This window comes from Sorex fumeus, unplaced genomic scaffold, assembly GCF_029834395.1.
Source record: "Sorex fumeus unplaced genomic scaffold, SorFum_2.1 ptg000047l, whole genome shotgun sequence".
Lineage (NCBI taxonomy): Eukaryota > Metazoa > Chordata > Mammalia > Eulipotyphla > Soricidae > Sorex > Sorex fumeus.
The window spans coordinates 34,171,251-34,180,208 of record NW_026606104.1 but is presented as its reverse complement, the minus strand read 5'-3'; the positions used below and the strand labels follow the sequence as shown (position 1 = coordinate 34,180,208).

At 52.3% G+C, this 8,958-nt stretch overlaps 1 long non-coding RNA gene and 1 pseudogene across 1 annotated transcript; one reads left to right on the top strand and one right to left on the bottom strand.

Annotated features, from left to right (window-relative positions):
- Positions 1-4,416: 4,416 nt before the first annotated feature.
- Positions 4,417-4,527, bottom strand: LOC130032216 (uncharacterized; annotated as a pseudogene).
- A 1,574-nt stretch (positions 4,528-6,101) lies between these two features.
- Positions 6,102-8,732, top strand: LOC130031341 (uncharacterized). Its single transcript, XR_008793683.1, has 3 exons — positions 6,102-6,218; positions 6,307-6,485; positions 8,583-8,732. It is a non-coding gene; the product is annotated as an uncharacterized LOC130031341 (long non-coding RNA).
- The last annotated feature ends 226 nt before the right edge of the window (positions 8,733-8,958 follow it).

Below are 8,958 nucleotides of genomic sequence, written 5' to 3'. Positions count from 1 at the left end.
TCTCTCTGGCCCTGGAAGATGGGTTTTATAGTCTAGACCTTGAGATTTGCTATTTCTCATTAGTTGGTTGTTTGTCCCTTCCTTCCACAAGCCAGCGAGTCACCTACTCACCCATCCAGTCATTGTTGCTGACTCTGGGAGCAGGAGGGATGAGAATAACAGGATTCTGTTCTACCGGTTCTACTCTGGTAACATTTACCACTCAGGGCTCAGTTCAAGTGCCTCCTCATCCAGGAAGTCTTCTCTGACTTCCTCTGCAGAGGGTCCGCAGGCTCCTGGACTTCTTTCAGTCTTACCCACCTCCACCCTCACACCTGTGCTTGCTTCATTCACCAAGTAGGCAGAACTTTTGTGTTTGGATTTTGTTTTGTTTTGGTTTGGTTTTTGGGGCCTCACTCAGCGATGCTCAGGGGTTACTCCTGGCTCTGCACTCAGGAATAATCCCTGCTGGTGTTCAGGGAACCATATGGGATGCTGGGGATCGAACCCGGGTCAACTGTACTCAAGGCAAGCACCTCACCTGCTGTGCTCTTGCTGCAGACCCTGGACAGAACTTCCGTCTCTAAGGTCTTTTTTATTTTTTGTTTTTTTTAAGCCACATCCAGCTGTGTTCAGAGTTTTTCCTGACTCTGTGCTCAGGGATCATGCCTGGCAGGGCTTGGGGGACCATATAGGGCTGCCAGGGATTGAACCTGGGTTGGTTGTGTGAGAGGCAAGCACCTCACCTTCTGTACTATCTCTCCAGCCACTGTCTCGGAATTCTTGGATACCTGGGGGGGTATTAAGTGCTTGAGGTGGCATATCAGAGCGCCAGAATCTCTCCTGGATGCTCCTTACACCGAGCCACGTTCTTTCTTCACTCCAGCCAGACTGTTCAGGGGTCCCGGCAGAGCCTCGGGGCCCCCATCAGAGGCTTTCCCAGCCCTCCAGCAGAGCAGTGGAAACTTCCCAGGTTCTGCTTCCAGCCAGAGGCCACGGTCAGCAGGGCTGGAGTTCACCCTGTCCCGGGAGGGAGGGTCCGGCCCGCCCTGGCCCAGCGGCTGCAGCAGCCTCTTCCTTCACTGGCTAAATGTTTGTTTTCAAATTCCTGAGGCCTTTGTCACCCACACCCCATCCCTGCTGGCCCTTGGCCTGCCTTTGCTTCCTTCCTCCCCTGCTTGACCGGGCTGGTCCGCAAAGTGGGGCTGCAAGCCAAGTCTCTCCCTCCTGCTGCCCAGAGGGCGGGGTGGGGCTGGAGGCAGAGGAAGGGGGGGGACACCTAGCCTGGAGCTGGCTGACCAGGGAGCCCCAGAGAGGGACAATGGGTCAGGGATGAGAGAAAGCCAGCCATCCCCAGAGCCTCTCTGCAGAAAGGCAGCCCCTTTAAGGCCACCTCTGCTCCCTGCGCTCTGCAGGCAGCAGAGGTGAGGGGTCCAGACCAGGCTCCAAAGCCATCTCACAATGTCTGAGTTGGCTTCCGGGAGCCCCAAGGGGAACACACATCTCCAGGCTGTCCCCAAAGCCCGGCACAAGCCTGAACCCGGCTCTTCCCAGCTGGGAATCTAAAACGAACGGGGCAGGGTCTAAAATCTGTCCTCCTGAGCATCAGAGTTACAGGGGAGTCTGAGAGAAAGCGAGTCCCAGGGGCGTCCCCCGGGTCTCTGGTTCTCTGGGTCTGCACAGAGCTGAGCCCTGGGGATCTGAATTGAGAGGGGCAGAGCGAAGGGGGCCTGAGGGCCTCTACTGGCCACATCACCCGGAAGGTTTAATTATCAGAACTAGACACACAGCATTGCCTGGGGCCCGGGTGCTGGGGCCAGCACGACCGCACCCTGAGGTGTGCACATGGGGGAATCACGGGTGCTTGTGCCTCCGCCCCCGCTCTCGTCCCCGGCCCTTGATCTGAAGGTTTAGGGCTGCTTTCCGGTGCAGGCGTCCAAACCACAGAACTGTGGTAAAAACAGTAGAAAGTGACCTGAGACTAGGCTGGCTCTCACTCCCGGCTCTCTCTGTCATCTTCCTGGAGGCTGTAGCTTCTAGAACTCTCATGGCTCAGAGGACCAGCTGCCAGTGACTATTTTATTGTTTGTTTTTTAGTACCCCGCTCCTTTCCTCTTTGGTTATTGTTTGTCACTACTCATTCAGTTATTCCAAAGGGCAGTGCCCCAGGATTACACTTGGCAGGTGGGGTGGTACCAGGGATCGAACTCTGGGCCTCCCAGTCCAGATGCTCTGACTGAACTGCCTGTGGGCCACCAGAGTTAAATTTGCATACAGGAAATGAAGTGAAGACCTGATCCTTGTGGCACTGGCCATATCTTTGAGGGCCCCATAGCCATGTGAGCAGAATCTACCCCTATGCATGGAACATCAGCATAACCCTATCACAGTGCCCGGGAAAGTTCTCTCTCTCTTTTTTTTTTTTCTTTTCTTTTTGAGTCACACCCCGCGATACTCAGGGGTTACTTCTTGCTTTGCACTCAGGAATTACTCCTGGCAGTGCTCAGGGGACCATAAGGGATGCTGGGAATCGAACCCGGGTCAGCCGCGTGCAAGGCAAACACCCTACCCGCTGTGCTATCTATCGCTCCAGTACCTCCAGGAAAGTTCTCTTGAACTTTGTGTCCTAGAATAATAATTCCACAAGGGCAGTAGTACTTTTCTGTCCTGTTTACTGTGGTGTCCACAACACCTAGCACAGTACCTGGGACATAGTAGGTCAATAAACACTCTTCTTCTTTTATGGTGCCGGCGAATGAGCCCAGAGCCTCACCCAGGCGAGGCTAGTGCTGCCTGCTGACCTACCTCCCTGGCCCAATAAACACTTCGTAAGTTCCTTTTGTTATTGTGGCAAGATAGACCCACCATAAAACATAGCATTTTAACAACTTTTAAGTTCCACACAGTGGCACTGAGTACATTACACTGTTGTGCAACCACTGCTGTCATCTGCCAAACCTTTTCACCATCCCAACCACAGCAGTAATTCCCTATCCATCTATGTATATTTATGCAATACATATGTGTATATATAAATGGCTTAATTTGTTTGGTTTTGAGCGACACTGGGGACTATGTGGGGTGCCGGGGGCCAAACTTGGGTCAACTACAAGCAAGGCAAGAGCCAAAGATATATATATATATATATATATATATATATATATATAGTTCTTTTATATCTATAGAGAGAGAGAGTTCTTTTTTTTTCTTTTTTGGGTCACTCCTGGCAATGCACAGGAGTTACTCCTGGCTCTGCACTCAGGAATTACCCCTGGCGGTGCTCAGGGGACCATATGGGATGCTGGGAATCGAACCCGGGTTGGCCGCATGCAAAGCAAACGCCCTACCCACTGTGCTATTGCTCCAGCCCCTGAATGAGTTCTTTTTAATAGAAAATACAAGACAGAGGTACATGTCCAAAACCATCTTGGAGATACAGTGGGCAGAATTCAGACTTACCCATAGAGCTATATGATTGGGAAATACAGAAAGCCAGATTTATCAGTGGGTGTGAATCTCAGCAGGACCTTCTTTCTCGGAGGCTCTCTGGAATGCACGGCTGCCATTTATCACCCAGGATTCGGGGTGTATTTAGCCCCCTGGGTTCATCCGCTTTTCAGCCACTGTATCTTCAGACTCATCCATGCTGAACTTTTTTTTTTCTTTTTGGGTCACATCTAGCGATGCACGGGGTTACTCCTGGCTCTGCACTCATGAATTACTCTTGGATAATTCCTAATGGTGCTTGGGGAACCATATGGGATGCTGGGAATTGAACCCGGGTCGGCCGCGTGCAAGGCAAACGCCCTACCCGCTATGCTATTGCTCCAGCCCTTGAACTTGGTAAAGTCCCACTTCTTTTTTTTTTTAATTTTTTTTTTTTAGGCCACTCCTGTTGGTGCTCAGGACTTACTCTTGGCAGTGTTCAGGGAACCATATGGGGTGCCAAGGATCAAACCCAAGTTGGCCACACATGTGCAAGCAAGCTTCTTATGTACTATACTTTTTTTTTTTTGCTTTTTGGGTTACACCCGGCAATTCACAGGGGTTACTCCTGGCTGTGCACTCAGGAATTACTCCTGGCGGTGCTCGGGGGACCATATGGGATGCTGGGAATCAAACCTGGGTCAACCACATGTAAGGCAAACCCCCTACCTGCTGTGCTATCACTCCAGCCCCCCTACTGTACTATTGCTTCAGCTCCCAAACTCCACTTCTTAGTGACATGGATTGTCTGGTGACCAGGAACTTGAACTTGAACCCACAGGGGCCTCAGTCACATGCTCCTTGTTCTGTGATTTGTGCAGATGGACACGAAGATTTGGTTGATGTGGACCCTGACCACCATGCCCTGAGGCTTTTCAAAGGCACCTGCATATTTGTTTGGAGCCTAAGATTGGGGCAACATGAGGGCAGATATGAATGTCCACTGCAAAGGACAGTCTCCAAGGGCCCTTAGGGCAGGCCGTATCAGCAGCAGACACTGCCAGGGAGGCTCTGTGCAGCCACAGCACCCAAGGCCCCAAGCGGGGTGGAATGAATCTGCTTGGAGTGAAGGGTCCTTGGTCAGGTCACTTTCCCTCTCAGACTTTAGCTTTCTTATCTGCAAAAGCCCTTATCTGGTTCAAGCGAGACAGCTCTAAAGGCTCAAAAGTCTCTTGTCCCTGTGCTTTGACGGGAGCCCGGGTTCAATTCCCAAAACAGGGTCCCCTGAGCACTGCCAGGAGCGATCCCTGATCAACATGCCAGGAGAAGCTTCTGAGCACCCCTAGGTGTGGTCCCTGCGCCCAAAATGGGTATTTCATGAGTTTGCACCTGGCGAGGTTACAGAGGAAAGTGAAGGAGGAGCAGGGGGGTGCAGCTGAGGGGGAGGCCACTAGCCTTGCACAGGGGAGGTCCTGGATTCCATCATCAGTGCCAACTTAAGAAAAAAAAAAGAAAGAAAAGAAAGGAAATAAAGAGAGCACTTAGCACAGGCAGTCAGTGCTCATCAAATATTGGCTATTGCTCTATTATTACACCATCAGGAAGTCATGCCCTGTTGTCCCACCCTCCCTGCTCTCTGAACTCTGCATGTAAGTAAACAAAAAGAGCTATACTGCCGGTGTGAATCACGCAGGTGTGTTTTGTCTCTGGGGTGTGAGCCGCTGCTGATCCCGTGTATTCCCAGCTGGGCCAGCACCCTACTGACCAGCATGTCTGCCCCCCACCTCCCCCCTGAGAGGGCTTTCACCAAGCAGCCTTCCCTGGGATCCTGTAGCTCCCTCGAAGACAGGGAGAGAAACTGGCAAGAATACAGACAGAGCATGCCTAGGAGAAGCTGGAAAGGCCGGACCCTGGGATATTGATCAAGGAAGCCTGTGGCTTCCTGATTCCCGTCCTTTTTTTTTTTTTTCCTTTTAGGTCACACTTGACAATGCACAGGGGTTACTCCTGGCTCATGCACTCAGGAATTACTCCTGGTGGTGCTCAGGGGACCATATGGGATGCTGGGAATCGAACCTGGGTCAGCCACGTGCAAGGCAAACGCCCTACCCACTGTGCTATCACTCCAGCCCCTGATTCCCATCTTTTGAGAATCCCCCTACCTGGTTAGCAACTGGCTGACTGACTGAGTAGGTGGATGGGCGGATGGATGGATGGGAGAGGAGTGAATGGATGAATGACCATTCGGTGATCAGTGGATGGCGGAGGATGGCTGGCTGGATGAATGGATGGACGGGTGTCTAGATGGGCTGGTGGAAAGATGGATAGAGGAGGGGTAGATGGATGGATGTGTGTATGGATAGATGGATGGAGAACAGATATGTGAATGTATGTATATGTGGCTGAATGGTGGAGGGTAAGTGGGCACATGGGCAATGGAAGCTATCAAGTTGTTGATCCCAGTTTTGCTGCTGAGGAAACAGGCTCCGGGTTAAGTGAGTTGCTCGGTAAATATTGATGCATTGATTGCAGGCTGTTAGAGGGCAGGGCGTGCTGGACAGTGACTCCAAACCCGGGAGTACCTTTAATCCCTGCCGCGAGGGACGGTAGGGACAGCGTCTGGCCTAGGACAGGAAGTTATTACGGCAGAGTAGAAAGAGAAGCTATCTCCGGCTATCATGAAGGAAGGAAGGGACTTCCTTGGCATTGGGTTCAGCTGGGCTCAGATCTCTCACAGATAAAGGGACAGTTCTGCTAAGCTGGCAACCCTGCTAAGACACCCTGATCCCTGGCCTCATATCCACGGTGACCAGGTAAATGTTTAACAACTGGCTCTCCCAAAGGGAAAAATCCAACGGTCCTGGTATGTCACTTGGTTCAGTATGAATACTTTCCTTTCAGCTGGGGTCAAGGTGCCAGTGGAACCTGCCTCCCAGCGCAAATATACCATCCACTGTCCCCAACTCAGGGGGAAACAGCTTCAGCTCACCATGACGTCTGTGCAGACGCATCTTCCCTTCCTGGGCCTCAATTTCCTCATCTGTAAAAGGGATTCTTGGGCCAAGGAGACAGCACAGTGGGTAAGGTGCTTGCCTTGTACACGGCAACCTCTGTTCCATGCCCCGCAGCCCATATGGTCCCTCCAGTCCTTCTAGGAGTGATGTCTGAGTTTAGAGCCAGGAGTAAATCCTGAGCACAGCTGGGTATGGCCCCAAAACCACCCACCCACCAAAAAAAAGCAAAAAAAAAAAAAAACCCGAACCCCTAAAAGGGGGAGTTTCTTATTTTTATGGTTCCCAGCTTAAAACTCAACCCGCCCCCCTTCAAGGGGCCCCGGTGAGGACAGCCAGGCATGGGGGCAGGAGATTCTGCGCTGTTTTCTTCCGGGAGCTGGGTTTTATAGTCTCTGGGTCTTGGTCGTTGATGGGATTACACGGTACATGGCGGGGGGGGGGGGGGGCAGTTGGTGGGTGTGACCCCTGCCTCCTGGAAGATGGAGGATCTGGGTGAAGGATGCTCAGTCCTAATCCAAGCAGGCTTGGAGATCTCAGCTCAGCCCCAGGACCCACATGCCTTTGTTCCTCTGCCGGTACCTTCATGCGTGTGGAGAGTGGTCTCAGCATGGTTGTGGCTGGTTCTGGAGGTCTTCGAGGTCTTTGGCTTCCGGGGCTCTGCTCGGGGTGGGGAGGGAATCTCAACCCACCCCCCTCCAAGGCAGTAGATTCTGTCCTCTCCGGGGCCGTAGATTCTGTTCTCGCCAAGGGGCCCCGGCGAGAACAGAATCTACTGCCCCTGTACCTGGCTGTCCTCGCTGGGGCCCCTTGAAAACGGGCAGGTTGAGTTTTTCTCCACACCCCGAGCAGAGCCCCGGAAGTCAAAGACCTCGAAGACCTCCAGAACCAGCCACAACCATGCTGAGATCACTCTCCACACACATGAAGGTACCGGCAGAGGAACAAAGGCATGTGGGTCCCAGGGCTGAGATCTCCAAGCCTGCTTGGATCGGGGCTGAGCATCCTCCGCCCAGATCCTCCATCTTCCAGTAGGCAGGGGTCACACCCACCAACTGCCCCCCGGCGCCATGTAATCCCATCAACAGCCAAGACCCAGAAACTATAAAACCCAGCTTCTGGAAGCAACATCTTATTATCATTCTTACTTTGGACAACCTGGCAGAACACCGAATGTAACCTGCCCACACGGCAGAGTCTGGCAAACTCCCCGTGGTGTACCTAATATGCCAAATACCAGTAACAATGATGGGTCTCATTCTCCTAAACCTGGAAGAGCCTTGAATATGGCACTTTTTAAAATCTCAGGGCTAGGGTGAAGGAGATGTTACTGGTGCCTGCTTGAGGCAATCGATGATGAACAACAGGATGATTGTGATCGTGCTCGTGATCCCAGCTTTAAGCAATTATGGAGATAAACAAAGTGCTGGATATGAGGAGATCAGCAAGATTCCAGTGACAGTGGAGTCACGCTTCCATCCCTGGATGGGGCATATGGTGGTGGTAGTGTGTGTGGGGGGGGTGTTTATCCCTTTCCTGTCCCTGGGCAGCCCATTCTTCTATCCTGTCCCCTGAGCCAAAGCATCCTTAGTTGCCCAGCAGAGGATCATGTAGTCCCTTACCTCTCTCTTTTTGGGTCGTTTCCAGAAGCTGTGGCTGAGGGTGGGCAGGGGGCAGGCAGAGCAACCAGCTGGTGATGACAGAGTTTGCCTAAACCTGGAAATACAGGCTCACCTACCCCAGGTTGGCTAATCCCCCTCATTTACCCTGGCTTAACTGCTGGCACCATGCGAGAGGGGAGGAATTCCCCTGCACCACCTAGAAAGCCCCTGCTGTCTCTGCCCTGCTGGACCCTGGACACCCAAGGGTCACATCTCTGACAGTCGGGTGCCAGGTCCTGGTGACACCCCCCCCCACACACACACACATCCCACTCTGAACCTGTCTTCTAGGCTGAATCCTCCTTGCACCCAGGGAGGAGCGAGCCTGGAAGCTTAGGAGGAGAGTTGTATTGGGAAGGGAAGACTCCATTCCTGGCAGATGTTCCAGAAGATTCCACAAAAGGAGATGAAAACACACAAAAACATTCGGGCAGACGGGCAGAGGCTTACTCTTCAAGCCTGTGTTCTCCCTAAACATGTATCTATTTTCGTATTTGTTTTTCAGATCACACCTGATGATGCTCAGGGGTAGCCCCTGGCTCTGCACTCAGGAATTACTCCTGGCGGTGTTTGGGGACCACATGAGAAGCCGAGTATTGAAGCCAGGACAGCCAGACAGCCCCTCTCTTCTCTTTTGAACACACACTTCTCCCTTTCTTGCCTCTCACATCTTTCTAAATAAGTTTCAATAAAAATCGTCTTGTTTTGGGGCCAGAGCAATAGAACAGCAGGTAGGGCATTTGCCTTGCACATAGCCGACTGCATTCTATCCCCTGCATTCCATATGGTCTCCCAAGCACCACCAGGAGTAATCCCTGAGTCCAGAGCCAGAAGGAACCCCTGAGTGTCACTGGGTGTGACCCAAAAAGCAAAACAAACAA